This window comes from Mesoplodon densirostris, chromosome X, assembly GCF_025265405.1.
Source record: "Mesoplodon densirostris isolate mMesDen1 chromosome X, mMesDen1 primary haplotype, whole genome shotgun sequence".
In the NCBI taxonomy this organism is placed as follows: domain Eukaryota; kingdom Metazoa; phylum Chordata; class Mammalia; order Artiodactyla; family Ziphiidae; genus Mesoplodon; species Mesoplodon densirostris.
In genome coordinates, this window is record NC_082681.1 from 36,885,267 (window position 1) to 36,912,818 (window position 27,552).

At 35.6% G+C, this 27,552-nt stretch overlaps 1 pseudogene; it reads right to left on the minus strand.

Moving 5' to 3' along the window:
* Nucleotides 1–22,352: 22,352 nt before the first annotated feature.
* Nucleotides 22,353–27,552, minus strand: part of LOC132481538 (ferritin light chain-like) — a 35,828-nt pseudogene continuing 30,628 nt past the window's right edge.

Here is a 27,552-nt window from a genome sequence, read left to right on the forward strand (position 1 = left end):
TACCTGTTTAATGAGACAACTCGTGTCTATAAATAGGATGCAGTGTAGTGTCAAAAGGGGCCTCAGTCTAGGGTTCAGGCTATATGTTTTTCATAACACGGTAAACTTGCTAAATAATTTTAGACATTTTTTTCCAGTATTGTATTAAAGTATTAATGTTTTCATCACAGAGGATAAGTAAAATATTGCATGCTTATTGTTTTTAATCTCTATTAACTGAGTTTTATTTTTATAATGCTCATCTCAAGCTAACCATCAAATAATATACAAAAGAGCACTTGCTCTATTATCCCAGAATCAATGACTGCCTTTTTAGTTACTAATTTACTCAGTATGGCATAAAGGAATCCTCTATGGTTCATCTATTTTTGTTTGTGAGTTGTTTCCCATAATGTAGTCTTTTAATTAAAGTTCTTTCATTGATTCCATTTTTTATATAGAATTCTTTTGTTAGATCAGAAGAAAATGATACAGAAAAAAAGAAAAACATCTTACAGATATTGCAGCAGATGGAAAACAGTCAAGCAATCAAAATCATGTAGTGCTAGTTTTCATTTCTTTTAGGTATATTCTGGAGGGAAAAGAAAAACGGAAAGGAAAGCTGTCATGTACTACTGAATACCAGGCACTATGCTAGGAATGTCCACATGTCTAGATATTTAATTCTTGCCTTCAATTTGTAGAGGAATAAATGGCTGAGTTGCAAACTGGAAATTCTTAACCAGATCTACATCTGTATCTCATAGAGTCAAGAAGTGTCATGACCATCTTTAGTGCTCTGAGGGAAAAAGGCTGCCTTTCTAGGGTGCTGCTAAGATATGCTGACCAAAATAATTCCTCACCCAGGAAACAGACTTTTCAAAATAGTGATAGACACAACAGTTGCTTTAGTTGGAAATTACGCAGAGTTGCAGCATTGCTGTTCTTATTATTTGAATAAAAAAATATGAAGTGCTGTCAAATTGATAACTTTTATAAATAGTGATTTTTTTTAAAAAAAATGAGAGCTGAGTTATCTTACAAGTGACAGGAAATGTTCCCAGTAATAACTGTAAACTTAATTTCACTTTAAAATTTACTGCATCCCAAACCAAACCATATTGTACTTCACTTGAACTATTAAGTTACTAGTATCAGGACTAGTGTTGTATTGAAATTCCAGTGAAATCTAGTTTATAGTCTAATGTCTTTGCATTGTTTTGGTTATAATGAATCATCTGATGTGTTACAAATCCTGAGGTCTCTTCCGTTTTGGAGAAAATGTCTTTGCAGTCACACAGATATGGTAGTTGGGAACACCACAGTTACACAAGTGTTCCCAGTTTTCCATTTATTAATAAGCCTCTGGCCAGCCAAATTGTACTGACAAATGCAACTGAGTCAGAATTGTCCAACAAAAAGCCTATTTTACTAAATTAAAGTAAGGAAATATACTCATATCTCCTTATTTCAAGGAACTGAGTCATTTTGGAAGCCAAATTGATGTGACATTAATGAAAATAGAACCAGAATGACACTGTGTTAGCCTCAAAATGAAATTTCTATCCAGATTAAGTAGACCTTTCTTGGATCACACTCACACCCTAGAGGATAAATTTGTATGGCAAGGTACTATTGGGGAATATGAGACATTTGCCACCAAAAATCTTGCTTTTTAAAAATTGAACTCTCTCTCTTTCTCAGTGGCCAGACGTTTTTAAAAGTGCAGTTGTCTGTCCAGGGCCTCCCTGGTGGCGCAAGTGGTTAAGAGTCCGCCTGCCGATGCAGGGGATACGGGTTCGTGCCCCGGTCTGGGAGGATCCCATATGCCGCGGAGCGGCTGGGCCCGTGAGCCATGGCCGCTGGGCCTGCGCATCCGGAGCCTGTGCTCCGCAACGGGAGAGGCCACAACAGTGAGAGGCCCACATACCGCAAAAAAAAAAAAAAAAAAAAAAAAGTGCAGTTGTCTGAATTTTCCAAGCTTTTTAGAAAGGAAGCATTTGTAGAGATTTTCTCCTTTTAAATCCATTATTAAAAAATAATTGTCAGAAGTACCATTTGCCTCTGGTCTAGACTGAACCATTCTAATGCAAAGTAGACCTGGTTCAAACAAAATGCTACTAGGTTTGCTCTGATTCTACAAGGCTGTGGTCCTTTCCCTCTTCAGTATCTAGTTTTCTTGTGAATTTTTATCAGGACAGAAAACAAAGGTATCGTTTTTTTCTATTTTCAGTCACTTGAATAAAAAAATCCATTGCTTCAGAAGAAGAGCTGATTAAAGCTCTAATGACTGATGTAATCTTTATCCAAGTTGTAGTTTCCTCAAAGACTCCACATTACCTTATGAAGAAGCACCATCCCCTTAAGATACTAATAGAAACTGGGCAAGTTCAGCAAACGTGGTTTGTGAGGACAGTATGGTGCCCACAACACATTAATAAAGGCTATTATTTAAGCCCTTTATGGTTGTTTTATAGATTTTGTATGATAAAATTTGGTTATTGGAAATTAATAGTTATGTACCATTTTTTATAAGTGCTTACTTTAACTTCTGAAGATACAAGATTAAATCATCCTGTTTGAGAGAAATGTCTAGTAGGAGAAACAGAAAAATAAGTGGGCCATTGCAGGTCAGTGACTTACATACTATGATGGAGGTACCTACAAGGTGTTATGAGAGCTAAGAAGGAACACATCTCATCAAGACAGGAATTTTTAAAACTTCCTTATAGTAAGTGAGTTTTGTAACATAAATAAGAGTTGGCTAGAAAAAGGGACTCAGGATATGGGTGAGGAGTGTTATCTGAAAATTTGGTTCTTCCCTTTTTCTCTTCTGCTCTTTCAGTATTGTATCTTCCCACATAATAAGTATGTAGATCTGAAGACGAAATTCTCATCTGCGCTTCTATGACCAGGAATAAAAATCTGCTCAAATTAGAATTCTCCTCATCTGTCTATTATTCAATTTCCTTATTTCAGTGAGGCTTTCATCAAAGAATGAATGATAAAATAGCTTTCTCTTCCCAGGTAGCAACAGCTAAATTAAGTGTACTACTTATTAAACTTGACTGTTAAATTATAAGACAGCTTTTTTTTTAACTATGTCACAGTACATTATGTATATTTATCATTAATTGGTAATCATAATTCATTTTCTAGCCAGCTGTGTGCCTGTAGGCCAATTACTATGGTGTTGATATAGCACTTCCCCAAATGCTAATGTGAATTTCATTTCCAGATTTTTTAAACAGATCTGTGCTTCATAAAACAATTGGAACTGAGTTTAGTATTTATGGCTAGTTTAACATTTATTACAATCTAACAGATGACTTTAATGAAGATCAGAAGCATAGTACAAAAGGAAGAGCCTGAGACATTAAAAATTGACAAAGAATGGAATTGTAATTTATAAAGGAAATCTAATAAGATAAATTTTGCATTAAAAGACCATAAGGTTAAGAATCTCCAATGCACTTTACGTTTATAAATATGAATCATCTCTACCAGTATTTTGTTGACTAAAAAATAATACTTTTCAAAACTTAAAATAAATTACTCTGAAATTATGCTACTAAACTTCATAGATCATACCAGGTTGGTCTTGAGGCTAGATCAACCTAATCTTAATTGTTAGCTATACAAAATTCATAATAAAGTAAAAACAGATTTTAAGCATTTGTTTACTCTCTGCTAAAGGAATTATAAATGCTTTTATAGAAAATATACAACAAACATGACATTTTATAAGCAATGCCTGCTAATTGCTAGGGTTTTAGGATACCTTGAGGTGATGTTGAAAGACACTCAAATTCCCAAATCAGTGCAAGTACCCAAAACATATAAAACATGGATACATTATTAAATGATGAAAAGTGCACAAAATAATGTATTGTGAAAGTACAAATATAATTGTGTCTATCAGCCAGCAGAAACCTAATTGCTTTCTGAACAATGTAAGTTTTCAGAATATTGTTTTTCATATGTATTTTCCACTTTATTTCATAATATATACCAAGTAACTGTTCTGCATACCATTTTCCAAAACAAGTTTTATATGCTTACCGGAAGAAAATATAACTGGTGTAAATGATAGGAATAATCTTTTTAATTCACAAAATCTCTTCTGAACCTCAGCATAATTAAGTCAATGCCATGAATTCCACTATGGCTGTATTTTCAAAATGATATTTCAGGCACTGACTTTACATACAAATTTTATTTCTCCTAAGAAAAACTTCAGCTATATAAGATATATCAAATATTAAGATAAAGTAATTTTAAAAATTTCTCTCTTCTTTCAAAAAGAATAAAATGCAATTCATAAGGTTTTAAATTTATTTTGTTCTTATCTGAAATATTATATTATGAAGGTATTTTGTTTGTTTGTTTGTTTTGTTTTTTTTTTTGCGGTACGTGGGCCTCTCACTGTTGTGGCTTCTTCCCTTGCGGAGCACAGGCTCCGGACGCACAGGCTCAGCGGCCATGGCTAACGGGCCCAGCCGCTCCGCAGCATGTGGGATCCTCCTGGACAGGGGCACGAACCCGTGTCCCCTGCATCGGCAGGAGGACTCTCAACCACTGCGCCACCAGGGAAGCCCGGTATTGTTATTTTTATTTATGGTGAGTTTGTATCTATAATGTATTCGCACAATGGCTATTTAGTATTTTTATTTTAGTTATGTTCCTTTATATGTATCATAAATCTGCTTTTATAATCTTCTTTAAATGTTATTTTAATTGTTTTAATAAAAATATAATTATTCTGGGTAGAAGTAATACAGGTAAATTTTTCCTTCCTTTCTACCTTTGCCTACTTTCCAAATTAAACATTTTAAATTGTGAACACTTTAACAAACTTATATTTTAAAATAATTCACAAGGGGCTTCCCTGGTGGCGCAGTGGTTGAGAGTCCGCCTGCCAATGCAGGGGACACGGGTTCGTGCCCCGGTCCGGGAAGATCCTACATGCTGCAGAGCGGCTGGGCCCGTGAGCCATGGCCGCTGAGCCTGCACGTCCAGAGCCTGTGCTCCGCAACGGAAGAGGCCACAACAGTGAGAGGCCTGTGTACCGCAAAAAAAAAAAAATAAAAAAAATAAAAAAATCACAAGATGTTAAATTAGAAATAACAACCTCGCTCTTCCCCCAATAGACCTACTGACCTCTCAGAAATAAGTTCCTAACACATTCTCACATTGAAACTTCAGCCTCAACTGAAGATGAATATTCTAGCAATAAATCACCAAGAGTTACCACTGGAAACGCCTTTTCAAATTAAGTACTTTTCAAAGTTAGTACTTTCTGACTGGAGAAAAATACTTCCAAAATTTGTACGTGCGCAGTAGCATCAAAGTGCTGACATTCCTTGTTTCTCTTTTTATTTGCCCATGGAGGAAGGGCTCTGAGGAATGTGGAACCAATGGAGAATTGTTTCTGAAACATGTTGTAAAGTAGAGTAGCTAAAAATTCTTCCTTCTGCTAGAGGATTCTCATATCCTAATCTGGTCAAAAGTTTTAGATAACACAGTTAATTTTTTAAATGAAAGATGCATTTTAATCATGTCCGAGGACAATAAAATATTTAGAGTAAATGGTAAATACTAACAGGGAAAGGCTGTCAGAGAATTACCAAAATGACCCTTATTTATATTGTTTATTTTAAAAGGATTTGCTTTATATCAACTGTCCTTTATTGAAGGCTAAATATTGTTACACTTCATTGACTTGCATAGCAACATTTTTAATGGGGAAAAGGTAGGGGCTAGGTAGAAACACTTAACTGAATCCTCATTTGTAAAATAAAACAATTGGGCTACATTCCTTCTTGTTATAAAGTCCTAGGAACCTATGCTAATCTACTGTTATAACCTGTCTCAGATAAATGTGTGGCTCTGACAGACCATCCAGGGACTGACAATTCCCTGGTAATGGGTTCCTCTAATTTCAGTTTTGTTTTAGGTAAAGAAATCAACTCCTGAAAGCTGTATCAGCACATATAATCACACATAGTACTAATAAAAGTTACGTCAGTTCCAGTAATAGATTACTACTTCATTGATGAATTCAGAATTCATGAGATCGGTTCAATGAAGTGGCACCAATGCAAAGTGATAGTTTTATTGACAGGGTCTCCATGATTAAAGGATATAAAGAACTATGCTGCATTCATCTTATGGCTTTTGAAGGTACTAAAGTGCCAAAGTACCACTGAACATGTGAAACAAGAATACTCTATTAATATCTTGCTTGTAAGCTGTATAGTCAGGATAATTAAACATTGTTCTGGTGGGATGAGAAGATTTAATTAGTCCAGGGCATTTAGAAACCATTAATAAAAGTTTAAGTATTCATCAATCTTACAGCTATTGTTAACTGGTTCACTAATACATTATCATGCTATTTATTAATGACACAAATTAATGGCATTTATAATATAAATGGTAGAATTAATAAAACAATAATTAAAAAAAACATGAATATTGCCTTTAGAAAAAAAATACCCACCAAATTTTAGTTTACTGAAGTGTTTTGACTGCGGTACACAGCTTCTGTTATTGCTCTTCTAGTTTTCTTTCCAGTGCATCAAATTACACCTCATTATTGTTCAAAGATTTTACTCTTTTGACCTATTGTATCTAAAATATTTGTATAAACCTATCACCTGCCTGGACTTAGAGATAAAAGTTTTACAGTAGAGGTTTTTGATTTTAAAAGGAGCTATTTTTGATTAAACTTTTAAAATAAATTCATTTATATCATGGTGATTTTTAAAAAGGTATCTTGTGTTAGTCCTTTTCTATAAAAGTATATTTTTAAAGTATGTGAGGAGAAATAAAATCCTCCGACTTTCATTCCCCTTTTCATAAATTTGATATTTTGCAAAAAAAACTGCAATACTTTATATGCCAAAAAAGCTTTTGTACTTATTCTTAGTGTGTTTTTAAATAGTATCAAGAAAGTGGAAATTGTCTGTCTTTCTTTAGAAAAATATCTCCCCCTTCCACGAAATAAACAAGAGAAACAGGGTAACCACTAAACAAAACTAGATTTTACAAATTTCAAGACTGTGAAATAAGAGAGGTATTTTCTGTTATTAAACACCTGGCTTGGGTTTCCCTGGTGGCGCAGTGATTGAGAGTCCGCCTGCGGATGCAGGGGACGCGGGTTCGTGCCCCGGTCCGGGAGGATCCCACATGCTGTGGAGCGGCTGGGCCCATGAGCCATGGCCCCTGAGCCTGATTGTCCGGAGCCTGTGCTCCACAACGGGAGAGGCCACAACAGTGAGAGGCCCACGTACCGCAAAAAAAAAACAAAACAAAGAAAAACAAAAAAAAACAAAACAAACAAAAAAAAACACCTGGCTTGGAAGAAGAAAATGAAAACACTTTCCAAAGCATAATTTTTCTTGATAAAGAATATTTAATTTTAGTATAATCAATGCTTCTTTCTAAATAAGTGTAATCTTTGGATTCTTGTCCAGCTACATTTATGCTTGGCCACAAGTTCTTAGATCAATATCTTTACTTAAGGTCAGTGAATAATGTCATCTTATTGCATTCTTCAGTCTTGGTACAAATCATTTTACAAAATGTGAGAAGCAGTCATAATACAAAGTATGTTAGAATACTTCAGTGGAATTCTAAGGTAAAACTGATACAAAAATATAAAAATACTAAATTGGTAAGTAGTTAATAATAACCAAGTGGGTTATCAGTATAGCTTGGTATCTCAAAGGGTTCTCAATATAAAGCTGCTTTCTTATATCATAAAAATATATTTATATTAATTAACTATATTCACTGCTGCCAAGGGTTATTATTTTTTTCAGGGAAAGGGATGTACCTTAGCAGTTGGTACATACAATAACAATACATATTGTTATTTTAAAAGGTAATTCTCATAACAAAATTTTTGAGTGCAAAAAATACAGTTCTCAGAAGTCAAGCATTTTGAATATAGAGTATCTGGGATTCCTAAAGGCTTATTCTTCTTTGCCAGTGTACAAATTTTATGAATGATGAATGCCCCCCCAGCAACCCACACTTCAGTGAAACTTCAGCTTACATTTACTAGGAATGCAAAATTTGGAAGTGCAAATATGGCATTCAGGGACATTTTGTGTATGAAAGTGTTTTGTATGGCTAAATGATATGCTAGCATAGATGAACAGCAGTATAAAGATAAGTTATCTCTTCTGCTCAATGCTTGGTGATGACCTAGAGGGATGGAATAAAGGCTCAAGAGGGAGGGGATATGGGGATATATGTATACATATAGCTGATTCACTTTGATGCACAGCAGAAACTAACAACATTTTAAAGCAATTATACTCCAATAAAGATGTAAAAAAAAATAAGTTATCTCTTTCTATCCTCAATCTATTATATTCATTATTTGTATTTCAAAGTGTGTTACAAAGAAAATCACCAAGAGAACATTTATCTTTGTATATGTAGCAACCGCTGATGAGTTAAAAATAGGTAAAAAGTCAACCTGTGTTTCAAATACTGAAGTGTTTCATCAAACTTCCAAGAGTGACACAAAGTTGTGACACCTCTGGCACGTTTGGTCTATTTATCTTATTGCCATAATTACAGCCTCATATTATGCTTCCATCAGTAAGACAGGGAACCAGCTCTGCTTACCTGGTGTCATCAGTATGAGTACGTATTTTCCAATTCGGCAGAAAGAGGGGCTTCTGTTTACATACGAATAATGTTAAATTAATGGAAACCTTTGAATGAAGTGACTAAGGGCATACTGCTCCTTTTCAAATAGTTATATGCAATAGACTGTTCTTCTTAAAAAAAAACAAAAAAGCTTACAGAGAAGTCTGGCTGAAGCCTATTATACACGGGTAGGGTTTCAGAGCCATGAGGAAAAGGTATTGGGTGGGTACGAAGGAGGGAGGAGGGAGACGGAGACATCTTATCTCTAAACGAATTGTAGATTTCTATTATTTTTCTGGGTAGGCAAAAAAAGAAAAGGTTTATTTCAATGAAGATGTTAGTCTAAAACTTAATAAGCAGCAGAAAGCTAATGAAATACGCTTTTAAGAGCATGACAATTCTCATTTCTAAGGCAACTTCATTCCCTGAACTTTGAAATTCTGAAAAGAGCAGCATATTAAATGATATAAAACACATTTACATATGAAACTGTCATCTAGAAATTTCAATATAAATGTGTTACCACCCACTAATTATAGATACTAAGTAGTCCAGTTTTATAAAAGATTCAGTTTCTATTTAAAATAGTACTACTCACTTAAAAAATATATCTAGGGCTTCCCTGGTGGCACAGTGGTTGAGAGTCTGCCTGCCGATGCAGGGGACGCGGGTTCATGCCCCCGTCTGGGAAGATCCCACATGCCGCGGAGCGGCTGGGCCCGTGAGCCATGGCCGCTGAGCCTGTGCGTCCGGAGCCTGTGCTCCGCAACGGGAGAGGCCAATATATATATGGTTATCATTGAGAGAAAAATGGCAAACTTTAATCTACACCAGTTAAATCTCAATCATAACATTTTAAAGGTATTCATTTTATCTTTCTTCCATTAATGCTTTTAGCATATGCTTCTTTATGGTTCTAGGTATTCATTACTTGTTTTATTGAAAAAATAAGTGTGACCTTGTGGAATGAGTTTCCTAATCTTTAAATTCTTTCTCTGAATGCAAGGTAATTATATATCAATGGCATGTATAAATTGTAAACAATTGATTTTTGTTGTTGAAGTATAGTTGATTTACAATGTTGTGTTACTTTCTGGTGTACAGCAAAGTGATTCAGTTCTATATATATATGTATATGTATATATTCTTTTTCAGATTTTTTCTATTATAGTTTATTACAATATATGGAATATAGTTCCCTGTGCTATACAGTAAGACCTTATTGTTTATCTATTTTATATACAGTGGTTTGTATCTGCTAAACCCAAACTTTTAATTTATCCCTCCCCCTGCCCTTTGGTAACCATAAGTTTGTTTTCTATGTCTGTGGATCTATTTCTGTTTTGTAAAATGATTTCATTTGTATCTTTTTTTTACATTCCCAATATGTGATATCATATGATATTTGTCTTTCTCTGTCTGACTTACTTCACTTAAAATGATAATCTCTAGGTCTATCCACGTTGCTGCAAATGGCATTATTTCATTCTCTTTTACAGCTGAGTAATATTCTGTTGTGTATATATATATATATATATATACCACATCTTCTTTATCCATTCCTCTATTGATGGACACTTAGGTTGCTTCTATGTCTTGGCTATTGTGAATAGTGCTTCTATGAACAGTGGGGTGTATGTATTGTTTCAAATTATAGTTTTTTCTGGATATATGCCCAGGAGTGGGATTGCTGGATCATATGGTAACTCTAACAATTGAATTTCTAGAGGTAGCAAAACTTGACTAAAATTAAGTCTTAATTTAAATAGTTCAGGTAGTAAAGATAGAAAAATTCCTTCTAAAAATTAAAATAAGGAATCCATGTGTCCTGTATCCCACTTTATTGATTGCATTTTCCTCATTTCTTTTGTGACATTGCTAGCCATACAAATGTGTATTTGAAGGAAGGGGAATGTGGTTAATAGAAAGCAGACTGGCAGAGAGGAGATTTTTTTTTGTTTGTTTGTGGTACGCGGGCCTCTCACTGTTGTGGCCTCTCCCGTTGCGGAGCACAGGCTCCGGACACGCAGGCTCAGTGGCCATGGCTCACGGGCCCAGCCGCTCCGCGGCATGTAGGATCTTCCCAGACCGGGGCACGAACCCGAGTCCCCTGCATCGGCAGGCGGAATCTGAACCACTGCGCCACCAGGGAAGTCCCTGAGGAGCATGTTTTGACAGTAGAGAGCTCTACTATATTCTAACAGGTTACAGAAACATTAGGGATAGGCCCTTCAGCACAGGTTTCCACTATAGAGAGAAGAGAGCTGACAATCATGATTATCTCCTGGGATTAGATCACTAAAATGCCTGAGACTTTTCATTAATCTGAGAGGTAAAAGACAAACCAGGAAAAGTATGATCAAAGGTGGTCACTTCATTCAAAAGTTTGAATGAAACTTACTGATGACACCATTGCCTCTTTTTTTTAAGTTAATTTTTATTGGAGTATAGTTGCTTTACAGTGTTGTGCCAGCTTCTGCTGTACAGCAAAGTGAATCAGCCATACGTACACACATATCCCCTCTTCTTTTTGGACTTCCTTCCCATTTAGGTCACCACGGAGCACTGAGTAGAGTTCCCTGAGCTATACAGCAGGTCCTCATCAGTCATCTATTTTATACATAGTATCAATAGTGTATATATGTCAATCCCAATCTCCCAATTCATCCCACTGCCCCAACACCATCGCCTCTTCTTATTTCCTTTTCCTCACTTTGGAGGTAGAGGTTAGAAAACCCAACTGCAAATCATAACTTGAGCCCCCTTTATCCTTTTGTTTCTTGCAGTGTTACCCAATGTTAAGGCTTGATCGACCACTCGTTGATTTAGTACAAGTCATTTTCTCAAAGCATCAGTTTCCTCCATTTTAAAATAGGGTAATACCTACTTCAAAGAGTTGTGGGAACCATAGCACCTAGTAAGCATTCAATGGATGTATATTATAATAATTATTATTAAGGCTGGCAATGACCAAGTGAGTGATTTCATAATGATATCTAAATATAAATAGTAATCTCACTTAGAGTAAGATGACCAACTGTCCTCAATCTCCTCAGGGGATAGAAAGTGAAAGAGGATGACTTTTTGGAACAACATATTTAACTATAATATAAGAAAGAAGGATACTGAAAAAAATTCAGTATTGACATAGGTTTCTGGATGGAGTGCAAAACGGATAGTCAGATGAAATGAGGTTTCCATATGGCTGTCACCAATGTTAACCAGTATAGTACAGTACTTTCTCTTCTAAGGTCTAAATTAATTAAACGTAGAATATGGGCACCATGATCTGCGTGGCAATATTTTTATCACTAGAAGGCAGTGGCAGGCTTTTTCTGTGAAACGTGTAAAGCTTGAAATTGCAAAACTTTGGGACATAATAGGATACAGGGAGATAACAATACTTTTGTTACCACCAAAGTTTGCTTTAAACAAAGAGTCTCTGTACGAGTCTTTTGGTATATATTATTCACTTAAACACTTTTAATCCTGACAGAATATAACCTATCAACTAATCTTATGCATAATTTTCTTCTGGAGATTTTTTTTTTAGCTTTCATTCTTGGCAAGATAATTAATAAACTTCTTGGATATTAGAAGTGGTTTCAGATCTAGTAATTAATTACTGCTTGTTTAAAGGGGACAACAATACCTTTTTTGTTATTTTGGTCACTTAATTCTGTTGTCTTTTCCATGGTTCCAAATTTAAGTCGAGAAATTGTAATCAAATATTGTCCAATTATAAACCAAGAGAAGTAGGTATCGTTTGTAATTTACTAAGTATATATCAACATAATCAGATTCGAGAGTTACGAATTTAGTGTGAGTTATGCATTAATAACCAAGAAAATATTATTCTCCTACCTAAATTTTACTCATTTGAAGATGATAGCGGATCCTTAAAGAAACTCCGTGGCATGTCAGGCAAAGCATTAAGCTAGGAGTGAAGATCTATATTCTAGTTTTGTGAACTTGGACAAGTTACAATGTTTTTAGAACTGAATTTCCTCTTCCATAAATATCAGTATGCATTATATATAAGCTATTAGGTTTAGGATTGCAGCTATACTGTAAATATAATATGGCCTCTACTTTGATGGAGCTTACCTTCCAGATGGGTGTGATTTTCTTACTGGATAATCTCTAAATTCACATTCATTTAAAAAATTCTGTGATAGTAATGTTCTTTCAGATTGCCAAGGATTGGCCAGCATTATATGTAGGAAAAGAAAGGACACAGGACACGTAACAATTGTACATTAAGTATGGAATGAGAAAAAGAGAGAAATAAACAAGCCCGTGCCCACAGAAGGTGCTCAATTCAGAATTGTTTACATAATCATTTTACTAAGAAGTCTAACAATGTGTTTCCACTTTGTGGTTTAGCAGATTTGTTTTTCCAATATTTTATATTTCTGCCTGTTTTATTTATATTTTATTTTAATTTTTTTTCTTTAGGAAACTCTTGTGCAAGTCTAAGAGGGCATCTTTTTTTTTTTTTTTTTGCGGTATGCGGGCCTCTCACTGTTGTGGCCTCCCCCGTTGCGGAGCACAGGCTCCGGACGCGCAGGCTCCGGACGCACAGGCTCAGCGGCCATGGCTCACGGGCCCAGCCGCTCCGCGGCATATGGGATCCTCCCAGACCGGGGCACGAACCCGTATCCCCTGCATCGGCAGGCGGACTCCCAACCACTTGCGCCACCAGGGAGGCCCTAAGAGGGCATCTTTTAGTGGGTGAACATACTCCTTCTAATTGACAGATTACTTAGGCAGCAAGAACATTTTACTAGCTAAGTTCATAGCTCTTCTTAGTAGCTACATAATAAAAATGAAATGGCTTAAGGCTAACATTTTAAAAGTGACGTGTGGGTAACTGAGAAACTAAATCTGAGTAGGAGAGATGAAAATTACTACATCATTTGAAATGTTACCTAAACCCAAATGTGTAATGTTCCTAAAATCTATGGTATTTTACGGTTTGCAAAGCACTTTCACATTCATCATCTCATTTGAACCTCACAAGGTCAAGATCACCAGAATTGGAAACAAGAGGAAGAAAGCAAAGTAAATGCTATCTTTCTTCTTAAATAGTATTGAGGCTCTCTATTCATTCCCCAGTATGGTCTGGCTGCTAATCTTCAACACCACTGCAACACTAGAACTTTGTTTTCTCTCTCTTGTTCCCATCCTCACTACTAAATCAACAACAGCATTTTCTGGTTATGCCTATCACTTTTTTTCCAGTTTGAGTTAGGAACATGGAAGTAAGAATACAGGTGGGAAGGTTGACAGAATTTGAGGGGGTGGTTTGATCCTTTAAATTTGGTTCTGTTTTGCATCAGTCTTTATAAATGTGTGAGTGTGTGTGTGCATTCATGTGTGGTTTGTGCATGGAACCCAAATATGCAGTCTTAAAATATCTTGTCAAGTACATACTGTCTGATCAACCTTTAATATTTACTACATATTCAGAAGAAGAATCATTCTGCCCATACTCTATTCACAGGGTCTATTTACCTTGATTTATGCTGGGGTCCAAAAATAATTCAAAGAACAGGAAAAAGGAGAGGAGGATGGCCAGACCTTCTGGTTCAGAAGTAATTTAATAAATTTTTAATTGTAAAATGGCATTGTTTTGTAGTACTTAATGTCCTTATATGTCATAAGAACTCAGGAAAACAAAAAAATAGAGTGCTTTAGGATACCTATTTTTTTAGCTATGGCCTAGAGGATCATTTTGATAATTTGGCAAATCATAAAAGGGAAAAAATGGTAATATTAGAAATAGGTATAGTAATATTTTCATTTTTTCCTAATCTCAGATACATAGAATTGAGCTCAATTATGTTCTGTTTAAGAAGGCAGATAATAATTGCAAAAAGTTTAGCCTGCTTGTAATTATCATTCTTTTCTCCTTTATTGACAAGTACTCAAGATTATTTACAGTCCATTGTGATTTCTTATTAGCAAAGGATTATCATCTGAGCTCTTTAGTTTTTAAAATCTCCAAGTCTTTTGGTGTTTTAAAATATAAGGCCTTCTTAAATTCCATATTTGTGTGTTAGCATACGATATTTGTCTTTCTCTTTCTGACTTACTTCACTCTGTATGACAGACTCTAGGTCTATCCACCTCATTACAAATAGCTCAATTTCGTTTCTTTTTATGGCTGAGTAATATTCCATTGTATATATGTGCCACATCTTCTTTATCCATTCATCTGATGATGGACACTTAGGTTGTTTCCAAGAAAAAAAAAATGTCATGAAGAACCTAGGGGTGAGACAGGAATAAAGACACAGACTTACTAGAGAATGGACTTGAGGATATGGGGAGGGGGAAGGGTAAGCTGTGACAAAGCGAGAGAGTGGCATGGACATATATACACTACCAAACGTAAAATAGATAGCTAGTGTGAAGCAGCCGCATAGCACAGGGAGATCAGCTCGGTGCTTTGTGACCACCTAGAGGGGTGGGATAGGGAGGGTGGGAGGGAGGGAGACGCAAGAGGGAAGAGATATGGGAACATATGTATATGTATAACTGATTCACTTTGTTATAAAGCAGAAACTAACACACCATTGTAAAGCAATTATACCCCAATAAAGATGTAAAAAAAAAACCTAAAAAAAATAATAAAATAAAATTACAAACTCAAAAAAATATATATATGTAAGGCCTTATTTGTCATTAAGAAGCTGCTGGCTGAAAAACAGAATTTTTAACTCCGTCCAATATACTGTTTCATTGTGTCATGATTAAAGTACCAGTAAGTACTTCATTATTCTCTAGGGCTGAACGTTTTCTTGTAGTTAAATGAGGTTTGCCCTCCAAGAAGAAGAGGAAAGCAATCAATACTTCATTGAGATATTATACACTGGTAGTTTTCCCAGATGACTTAAGCTTAAGGCATCAGCTTATCAAAATATCAATATTTTCGGATCTGTTCCCTCCTTTCCTGTTGGCCCTCATCAACTTTTGTCTAGACTATTCCAATAGTCCCCACATAGTTCTCCTTGCCTCTAGACTCTTACTTGCTCCAATTCTTCTCAATATTGCCATTATAGCTTAATTCCTGTGTGAGATGTGATCATGTTATCCATCAGCTCAAGAAATCTATATTGACCACAGAATAAAGTCCAAACTTTTTAGCCCTTCACAAAATTCCCAAAACCTATTTCTCATTTCCACCGTCAATAGTGGCCCTGCAAACACACAACAAATGCACACATGCACACACATCTAACACAAATCATAATATATTTCTTGAATGTGTCAGGCACTTTCATGAGTCTATACCTTTATTATTACAGAGAGGAAATCGAATACAATTGCTTGGTATTTTAATTAAATTAAGGAGTTCAAACACTGAACTAGAGGAAGATTTTAAGCAAGCAAATCTCCCTCTTCTTCTAGCCCTTGAATTTCACACTCACCCACTCAGGCCACCTGTTATCTGACTAGTTTTTAGCTCAAAATCAGATAATTCCAGAGCAGTCTTTTGATGGTTTTCTAAGGATTAAAAAAACTTCATATACAGCATATTCATTCTGATCTAAAAGTAAAAAAGCAAGCAAGCAAGCAAACGACCAAAAAACAGAGTATCATAGGACAATAATAACAAATTACTTAAGCCCTTTTTTGGGGAGAAGTGATTTTCCACATTTCTATCTTAAAACTCTCATGAGTAATTCTTTCAGCAATTAATAAATCCCCATGAAAGAAAAAAATCTGTATTGCAATTTGACAGTTGTCACACCTGTAGCTCTCAATGAATTCTTTCTTTTCAAATGATTTCTTAGCAATGATTTTTCCAATGTGCATAAAAATGGAAATATTTTTGCATTTTGCAGCCCAAGTGATCTTTTAATTTCCTTTCCAAAAGTGGGTCTTTTCTTCCCTCAGAAAGCAGAAGTGGAACACATTTCTATTTTCAGCATGGAACAATGGCTATGGACAATCGAAGGTGATTATATCACAAGATGAAGGAGAATTCTGAATGTTAGAGAGCAAACCTTTTTGCTTAGTCATTTTGGTAGATTAATCAATTTCATTTATATGTTTTTTTTATGTATGTGTTAGGCACCCACAGACAAAACTTACGATTGCAGGCAAATGATTTTCAGAGTTAATATTTACCTACTCACTGTTAGATATGGTTATCAAAACAACCCTTAAAAACTTTGAAAATCTCTCAACATTACAATAATTCATATTTTTTCACAACTTTTATTCCTTTGAATTTTTGTCCAATGAAATGATCAAGATGTCAGGGTTTAAACTATTTCTATGTCTGGCCTCTTGGGAAGCTACAGCAACTATTTCAGGTCATCACATGTTATTCGATGACTCATTTTTTCATTGTACTACAACAAACTCCAGGGAATAAAAGGAATAATGTAAATACCAAAGGTCCTTAAACTGGAACTGTCAAGGAGAAAACATAAAATAACCTTTCAGCAAGCATGTGTTAAACGAAGTACAACACATTACAAGAAAATTAGACTGTGCCATTCCACGGGTCCCTTTCTACTCTTGAGCCTATAAATATAGATTGATTACCTCTTTGGTATTCCTTGGAATTCTCCCATTAATGTAAATGACAGATTAGATATTTGAATAAAAACCAGAACAGAAGACTTATGCATTTTAGAAAGATGTACAACTATAAGCATTGAAGTTAAAAAACAAAAAGAATTTAACCAGAAATTGTGTCACCTGACTATTCCAACTTAACAAAGTCAACTTGTTTTGAGGTTAATTTGTCTAATATTTATAAGAAGGAGTATTTTTGTACCTATATCACATATATACAACCTTTTAAACTGGCTAACCACAGATGTATTAAATAATACAGAATATTTGCTGCTGAATATATAAGCTTTTCTCATAATTATGCCACTAGATTATTTATAATACATCTGTATTGAAGAAAATGTTAATGTAATATTTAGAAAGCTACTAGTTTGCTTTTTTTTTTTTTTTCTTTTTGCGGTACGTGGGCCTCTCACTGCTGTGGCCTCTCCCGTTGCGGAGCACAGGCTCCGGACACGCAGGCTCAGCAGCCATGGCTCACGGGCCCAGATGCTCCACGGCATGTGGGATCTTCCCGGACCGGGGCACGAACCCGTGTCCCCTGCATCGGCAGGCAGACTCTCAACCACTGCGCCACCAGGGAAGCCCAGATTTTCACTTAAATTTATCTGAAATTGACGAAATTTATTTGTCAAGAACCATTCATAAATTTCAGTAAAGAAAGCACTCTAGAATTTTTTCCATCTGTGAATACCAGTGGGCATACATGAATATTTAAATGTAAATCTTCAGCTTGATTTCCCCCATGGTGTGTTAAGAACTGTATAGAAACAGTTTCACAGAGTGGAAGATATTGGATATGTCCTAATTAAAATCATTGACCAAAAAATATCACATAAAGGCCATAAGTCCGATGATGAGGCTAGTCCATGGTTTACATGGCATGCCACCATGCATATATATAGATAACCAAGAATAGATAATTCACTGAATGCATCCAGTAACTTTATTTATTTATTTTACATCTTTATTGAAGTATAATTGCTTTACAATGTTGTGTTAGTTTCTGCTGTATAACAAAGTGAATCAGCTATATGTATACATCTATCCCCCATATCCCCTCCCTCTTGTGCCTCCCTCCCACCCTCCCTATCCCACCCCTCTAGGTGGTCACAAAGCACCGGGCTGATCTCCCTGTGCTGCGCAACTGCTTCCCACTAACTATCTATTTCACATTTGGTAGTGTATATATGTCAATGCTACTCTCTCACTTCGTCCCAACTTACCCTTCCCCCTCCCCGTGTCTTCAAGTCCATTCTCTACTTCTGTGTCTTTATTCCTGTCCTGCCCCTAGGTTTATCAGAATCATATTTTTTTTAGATTCCATATATGTGTGTTAGCATACGGTATTTGTTTTTCTCCTTCTGACTGCATCCAATAACTTTAAATAGAAATACATTTTAAGTCCATTCTTTACTCAGGTCTGTTCTCCAGTTGAACTCATACATTAATTATAAAAAACAGACTACTTTTGTGTAAGAGGAGAATATTTTGGTCCTGGATACATTTTATTCAGGCAAAGTGCCTAAAAGCAAACACATGGCCAACTCATAATAATAGTCTGTGGGTTTGCTTGCAGGGGTATTAATCATCGACCTGCCACAAATGTATATATTTAATGAGAAATTTAATATACTGCATAAATTTCAGTTTTGGTCAATACAGAGTCATTATACACAGTGAATCCACATTGTTAGATTAGTAAACACCATAAGATGTGTTATTGCATGCTAGGCTGAGAAGAAAAATATCAATTATCTTTTAACTGTACAACTGTTTAACTGCTTATTTCAGGGTAGGTATGCACTGCTTTGGGGCAAAGGTCAGTATGATATTTACATAGTTAATAAAGACCAAACACAAAAGAATGATTTCTGAGCATAAAAATGGAAAACTTTATGCCATAAATTGCTAAAGGAGCTATCTCAGCTTTGCCGTGTACAAGCTGTATATCTTGGGCCAGTTATTTAACTTCTATGTGATTATTTCCTTATCTTTTAAATAGGGATAGTAGCAAAACTTATCATAAAAGGTTGTTAGAAGAGAGAGTGAAAAATGCATGTAATACTCTTAGAATGATTCTGAGCATACAGTAAATGTTCAATGAATGTGAGCTGTTATCAGTGCACAACACTCCTAGTTTATTGCACAAAAGTATTCTTTCAACTTATTGCTTAAAGGGTAGAAATGTATGTATTCATCAATAAAATAGTTAACTATATCTTTTCAGAAGTACTACTCAAAAGTAAATTCTAACTAAAAGTCTCTTTAAAAAACCGTTTGACTTGGTTCCCAGTACGCAGAGAAGAAATGAAAGTTGCATGGAAAATTTTGTAGCTCAGAGGTTCAACTAATTCATCTTTAGGTTAGGAGAGTCTGGAAATAACCAATTATTGTTATGCCAAGGTCACCATTTATTTTTCCTCTGCAAAGAAAACTTTAAAGAGAAAAGATATAATCTTGTTTGGCAAGTACTGAATGGGAAGAGTTGAAACCAGCGTTTTTTTAAAATTGAAGTATAGTTGACTTGCAATATTATATTAGTTTGAAATCGGCATTCTTAGTAAGCTTAATTTGTTCAGTGGCATGGCTCATACTGGCTTACCTGATTATGATTATGCTCAATTAAGTGACTCATAATTCATCTGATCATCAAAATTCTAATTAATAGACAAAGTGGGCTTAGTAATGGTTTGGGCACTAGTACATAAATCACCAGGGAATTAGGCTTTATGTTTTTCTACTCCAATAAAAGAGCTCTAATATACCAACCTGCTCATCAAATTAAAGTAATATTTCACATGCTGAGAGAACTCTAATTTATTACCAGAAAATTATTTATGTGTGAATATAATTCTTAGCTTAATTTGAAAGATTAAAAACCACCGTATGATTGCTATCCTTTTTATCAGTTTTTACGGTGACATATTACCCATTAAAAAGCACTTTATAAAATAAAAAACCTGTTGAAAGGAAATGGAGTGAAAAAAGGCTCTTTTATATATCAAAAATTGACACAAATATAGGAAATATACTATAACACAAGCATAACACAAGCGTCTTTACTTTTGACCCCTCTAAGTCATTTGAAAGAAAATATCTCTTCATGTCCTGTACATCAGCAGTACCACTACCCTTCAAAAATTACTTGGTTTAGAAAATAGCCTGAACTATATCATATATATGTATATGTTTTATTGAAGTAGAAGTTAATTTTTGGTCTAAAGTATGTAACTTTACTTGAAATAGCTGAATGATTCTAAAGAACTATTGTGACTGTCTAATCTCCCTTCCATTTTGAATTTTAGATCCTCCCAAGCAGAAGGGTTATAAGAGCACCTTTATGAAATATTATAGGCAAAGAAAAATCATTCCTGGTACCCATTTTTATGATTATAGTACTGTTTCAATGGTTATGAGATATGCACTTTGCACCTACACAGTAGAATGACACTGGATTTAGAGTATTTGCAAGAAGGAAGTGTATGGAGTGGAATTTACTTATTGGGGCACATGCTATAAAACCTACTTTTACTCTTATCTATGCCTTTTCAGGTTCTGCACCCACCTATCTTAGATTTAAATCTAGCCATAAATACACATCTTTTAAATAATTATAGAACTTTGGTCCTTCAGGGGATGGATTCCCTCACAGAATTTCTGAGACCTAAATAAAAATTTAAAAAAATTTTTAAAATGTGTGGGTGAGATGTAAAAGTAAATCAGAGTACCTGTCATTTTGAATTAGATGATTAGTAATTAACTTCAGGTATTCTCAAAACGTGTTCACAAAGTACCTTCAAACCTATTGTGTAAGGCTCTTGCTAAGAGAATTTATTTTACTCTAAAAGGAGCATAGATCAGGCATCTATGTTAGGAGGATAAACCCATTATCAGTCTCATTCTGGAAACATAAGGCAATATCTTGTACAAAGGAAAAAGTACTGAGAAGGAAAAAAATCAGAGGACTTGTCATTGAGAGTCTATTATATTGATATTAAAACCCTTCCATTATTTACTATGTTTAGTAAATCTAATGTATGTTTGTATTCTGCATATATGCATATATTGCTCTTCAGTATCAGTGAAGCAGAAGTTTTAGTATGTCCTCTATCTTCCAAGACATGGGCAGATATAGGTGATATGTTTTACTAGAGGAAAGTAAATTTTGCCATACATAAGAAGAAAGTATGTGAATGAATTTAGCTAAAATTATTTGAATGCAAACATTAAAAAAGTTTGTGTATTTCTAGAAATGTTTAAACACCCCATAATATGTCATTGCCTATCAGTAAAGGTCATGTGTCTGGCTCATAATCAGGACACACAGTGTGACTTCTTCCATAGCTGCCTTGGGTCTGTGACACACATTTGGAAGAGAGCCTGTGTGCAATCTGTGGTCACAACACTGAGAAAAGCTAATTGGGTCCAATTTGGTTACTTGGCTTCCTAGAAATTAATGCTGCATTTGACTTCAATGCCATCTACTTCCACAGCTCCAGTTTCACCTTCAGTTGCCTCAACATATAATAAATAACATAAATATTCTCATAAGGTTTCCAAAGTCCAAATTAGTCCTATTTTCATTTAGTTTAGACTCCTCAAAATACAAGTCAGTATATATTTTATAGTATCAATATATCTTTTATAGGACACTGGAAGGGAAGAGTAAGCTTTGAGTGTTGGATTGAGGAATAAAAAAATAAGTTAGCTTCCTAACATAGATGCCTGATCTTTGCTCCTTTTAGATTAATTCAATAATTCAATTGTTTATGCCAGATTACAAATAGGTTCAGTAACTAATACTCAAAAAAAAAAAAGAGAGACACAACTAAAGAAATCCTCTTCTCTAAAATTTACTTGTCTTATTCTCAAGGTCTCAGGAAAACAAAGACAGAAACCAAGTATCCTTTCACAGAGAGCAGAATTAAAGTCATGTGTAAATAATTTTTTTTTTTTGCTGCAAAAGGCTTTATTGTTTCCATTTGGTCCAAGGCTTGGGAGAGGGCCCCAGGGCGGTTAAATAGCTGCCTAGTGTCTGCAGAGACGGGCTTCAGGCAGAAGCCCTGACACCAGGGGTCTCCTCAAAGGCCTCTGAGCTCTGGGGGCTCCTAGTTGTGCTTGAGGGTGAGCCTTTCAAAGAGATCCTGGCCGAGCCCAGCCTGTGGAGGTTAGTCAGGTGGTCGCCATCTGCTTGATGAGTTTCAGCTGCTCCTGCAGGAAGCGGCTCTCCAGGAAGTCACAGGGGTGTGTGTCTGCGTGGGCAGAATCCAGGGCCTGCGGGCCCGCAAGGGCCTGTCTCAGGTTTTTCTCCATGAGAATGGCGGCTTCCATAGCGTCCTGGGTTTTACCCCACTCATCTTGGGACGGCTTCTGTGCTCCTGGAGGAGGGCGAGGCTGCTGCACTGGTTTTGCATCTTTAAGAGACGTTGGGAGCCCTCGTGCTTCTCCTTGGCCAATTTGCAGAAAAAGTGGCCCACGCTCTCCAGAGCCACATGCTCGCGGTGAAAATAGAAGCGCAGAGAGAGGTAGGTGTAGGAGGACCCAGATGCAGGTTGACCAGGAGGTTGGTGGCCGTCTCCACCTCAGCGGAATAATTCTGAGGAATCTGGAAGCTCGTGGCTGATCAGTAATAAGGAGTTAAGCTCAAAAAATGGTGTTGGCTGGTCCCAAAAGCTGAGGATGGCTGAGTGGCTGTTTCCAAAAGCTGCGACTGGAAAAAAGGGTTGGAGGATGGTTGAGGCTGGAGCAAGGGGCGTCCCTGGGTCTGTTCTGTCCAAACACCATTGAAGCAAAAGACAGATCCGGGGGACGGCTGAATGCACTGCTGTAAGCAGTACTTTATTGTTGTTCTCTAGGGATCTTTTATTGTTAAAAAGCAACAGATTCTATAAATGATAGTATTATTTTCAGATTAGCTCATAATCTACTATTTAGAATTGTTGCTTACAACCACAAATCAAAAACATACAATAGATTCACAAAACCAAAAAGAACATAAGTGTAATAGAATTGTTGCTTACAGGTTTGAATATATTAAGCTCCCCAGAATGTGACATTGTTTTCCTCTATTTAGTAGAGCCCAGAGTTCACTTAAAACTCAAGAAACAAATGATTAATAGTTCAATGATACCATGAATTATAAAAATGTAAAACTATTAAATTATTTTCATAATTATATAGTGATAACAAGTAATGATTGAAGTAACTAGCAAAGGTCTTGCTGTAACCTATTTTAATAATAGATATCATTGAATACTATAGAATGTTTGAAATCATTGCTCAAGATCAAATTAACAGTGCCCCATCATCTCACTTGTCTGTTCTGATATAATGTGACAGTCACATTGCTAAGAAATCTTGCATGATGCAAAAAAAAAAAATGTTTTCAAGGGAAAGAAAACCTGGAGTTTCTAGTGAACAACAGTTATTGTTTCTGAAGGAATTTAGAGTATTTCCTAAACCCCATACTTTTCTTTTGTTTTTTACTTAGTCATCCTCAATTTATGTCCATTCTGAATTAATGAAGTTTGACTAAAAAAAGAGTTCAATGATTCTGATAATCCACAGACTATACAGAATACTATAAATCCCAGCAGGAAATGAACATATAATGCAAGGATGTTGTAAGGGAGCTCTATTATTTACATTACTGCTTCAGTTACTAAGTAACCTTTTAAGTAAAACAAACAAACAAACAAAAAAACAACAACCAAAACTCCAGAAGACAGTAAAAGTTTATTCAGGAAAAGTGTAGGGAAGTAATTTAGTTACTGTACATTTTCTGAAATATAAACTGTGCTTTAAAAATAAAGCTCTATTACAAATAATTTACCCAATGCATTTGGTATCCAATAGTATCTAATATTGCTATTCATTGAACTTAAGGTATTAACAAACTCCTTGAAAACATTTTAAAATTTGGCTGTACAATGGATTATACTTAAAAAAAATAATAGTTATGTGTATGTGTTAGGAAAAATAAAGCTCTAATATAAATGACCTTAAAAATCACATCTACTTGAAGGAAAAAGAAACACAGTGTGTTCAATATTGATGTAAATAACCAAACACAAATCTCATATCTTGAATTGCCTCATGTTATTACAAAACCTAAAATGTAATTTTTGCTCAGAATTCAAGTTTTCTATTCATCCTACATAATATGGCACCTTGGTAACACTAATATGATAAAACTAGATAACTGTAAAGAGAAATAAGATGATTGTTACAAAAGTTGTTCTCTGAATAAACTTTAGAAAAACTATTTCTTAGATACTCAGTTTGCTTTTCATTTCAATTTCTCTAGAAAATTATGTTAGTGACGATTACATTTTATTATTTTTAGCAACATTCCTCACAACTATCTTTGAAGGTTGGTTAGCATGACTTACTCCATTTCTGCAGAGACAGCTGAAGCAAAGAGAGCAAGCTCAGAACAGAATTGAGCTCAATACTCACAACTGTAGCTTGTGTTTTCAATCTGCTGCTTAGCCTCTAGGTCATTAGATCTTATATCTAATGTTTCCCCTGCCTTAGTATATTTAATTGATAACTGAACATGTTGCTTTGCCTACTATCACTATGAATCTTTTGTCAGCAGTATGAAACAGGACAACACATGTCCTTATAAACAGGTTTTAGTCCAAGAAATAATTAGGTTGTAAATGATAGGGATGGGAAAATGACAACTGTTACATCAGATAGATAAAGAATACATTTTAAGTAGAAAAATCTCTCTTAAGGAAAGGAGAAAATAATGTGTCATGGATACTAAAAAAAGAAAGGGACCTTTAGTTTCTTACAGGGTATATGTGCCAAGAAGAAAGGCATATCAAAAACTAAGCAAATATTTAAATTTTATCTCAATAAGTCTGTTTAAAAATGAAACCACAAATTTACATGAAAATCAGCAAGAGGAAACAGAACACTTTTCAGCACTGTGGAAAACTCCACCTTAAGAATCAGTTTGAAGTACTTGGGTAAATTGAGATGACTTTCACAGCCGGTGGCAGCCATACAGGTGTATGTCAGATGGGAAGAGATATACCTGTCTAGTCTCCACCGATCTCTTGATTTGCCTAATTTCTGAGATGTCTACCTGCTGCATAGGTTTGGTCTTTTGACATAAACTTCCTGTATGCCTGGACCTTAACTGCTGTCAGTATTCATAATGTGCCTAGTCAGAGATTCTCCTGGTTGGTTACTAATTAGGACCCTAGTAAATTGCCTGCCTTGTCCCCTCCTGATTCATGTGATTCTTCTTCCTAGAGAGTCCTACCTGCTGAGACAAAGATTCAACCTATCCTTCTGGCTCAACTGATAAAAATACATTCAAGGTAAGTTGACTTACTGTCTTCCTGTTTATCTTCTGGAGAAAGGCCAACCTAGTAAATAAATAGTTAAAAGCAAACACAGGTTTGTTAGAAACACTTTTCCCTCACTTGGTGGTGGTTAAATTTGGAAGATAGCCTTGCTGTTTCAGAGATCTTAGCATCATATAAAACCAATTCACCAAAAGCACAAGCAAAACAAAAACTACAAGGAGATGGAAATGATTTTTTTTAAATGTGTTTTTGGTTTTTGTTGACTCGTCTGAGAGATTTGGATGAAAATTACAAGCATAGATGTCAGTTGTTTTTGATCCTCTTGTCATATTTTCACTCGAGCCTTCACACGGAATGAAACTATGTATCTGCTATGGTCTGAATGTGTCCTGCGAAAATTCATAGCACTTTCTCATGTGAGTAGCCCCTCTTATATGTGGGTCATTTACATTAGGCATCATGATTTTCCTGTTACTTATGCAACTACTTTACAATAAAAGGCAATACTACTGTACACATTTTATTTTAGGTTGATTTTTCTCCCTAAATCCATGTGATTCCTCACTTATTCCCAAAACAAAATATAGTGTCTGATTTGTTGACAATTTCAAAAAGAATAAGAGGTGATCTCCTTCTGGCAAGATTAGCATTATTTAATAGACTATGTGAGTTACTACTACACATAATTGGTCCACTCAACGACCAGCAAGCTACAGTGCAGGACACCCTATGCCAAAAAACTAGCAAGACAGGAACACAACCCCACCCATTAGCAGAGAGGCTGCCTAAAATCATAATAAGGTCACAGATACCCCAAAACACACTACCAGACACGGTCCTGCCCACCAGAAAGACAAGATCCAGCCTCATCCACCAGAACACAGGCACCAGTCCCCTCCACCAGGAAGCCTACACAAGCCACTGAACCAACCTTAGCCACTGGGGGCAGACACCAAAAACCACGGGAACTATGAACCTGCAGCCTGCGAAAAGGAGACCCCAAACACAGTAAGTTAAGCAAAATGAGAAGACAAAGAAACACACAGCAGATGAAGGAGCAAGCTAAGAACCCACCAGACCAAACAAATGAAGAGGAAATGGGCAGTTTACCTGAAAAATAATTCAGAGTAATGATAGTAAAGATGATCCAAATTCTTGGAAATAGAATGGAGAAAATACAAGAAATGTTTAACAAGGACCTAGAAGAACTAAAGAGCAAACAAACAATGATGAACAGCAAAATAAATGAAATTAAAAATTCTCTAGAAGGAATCAATAGCAGAATAAATGAGGCAGAAGGACGGATAAGTGACCTGGAAGATAAAATAGTGGAAATAACTACTGCAGCCCAGAATAAAGAAAAAAGAAAGAATTGAAGACAGTCTCAGAGACCTCTGGGACAACATTAAATGCACCAACATTCGAATTGTAGGGGTCTCAGAAGAAGAGAAAAAGCATCTGAGAAAATATTTGAAGAGATTATAGTCGAAAAGTTCCCTAATATGGGAAAGGAAATAGTTAATCAAGTCCAGGAAGTGCAGAGTCCCATTCAGGATAAATCCAAGGAGAAACACGCCAAGATATATATTAATCAAACTATCAAAAATTAAATACAAGAAAAAATATTAAATGCAGCAAGGGAAAAACAACAAATAACATAAAAGGGATTCCCCATAAGGTTAAGAGTTGATCTTTCAGCAGAAACTCTGCAAGCCAGAAGGGAGTGGCAGGACATATTTAAAGGGATGAAAGGATGAAACCTACAACCAAGATTATGTAATCCAGCAAGGATCTCATTCAGATTTGACAGAGAAATTAAAACCTTTACACACAAGCAAAAGCTAAGAGCATTCAGCACCACCAAACCAGCTTTACAACAAATGCTAGAGGAACTTCTCTAGGCAGGAAACACAAGAGGAGGAAAAGACCTACAATAACAAACCTAAAACAATTAAGAAAGTGATAATAGAAACATACATATTGA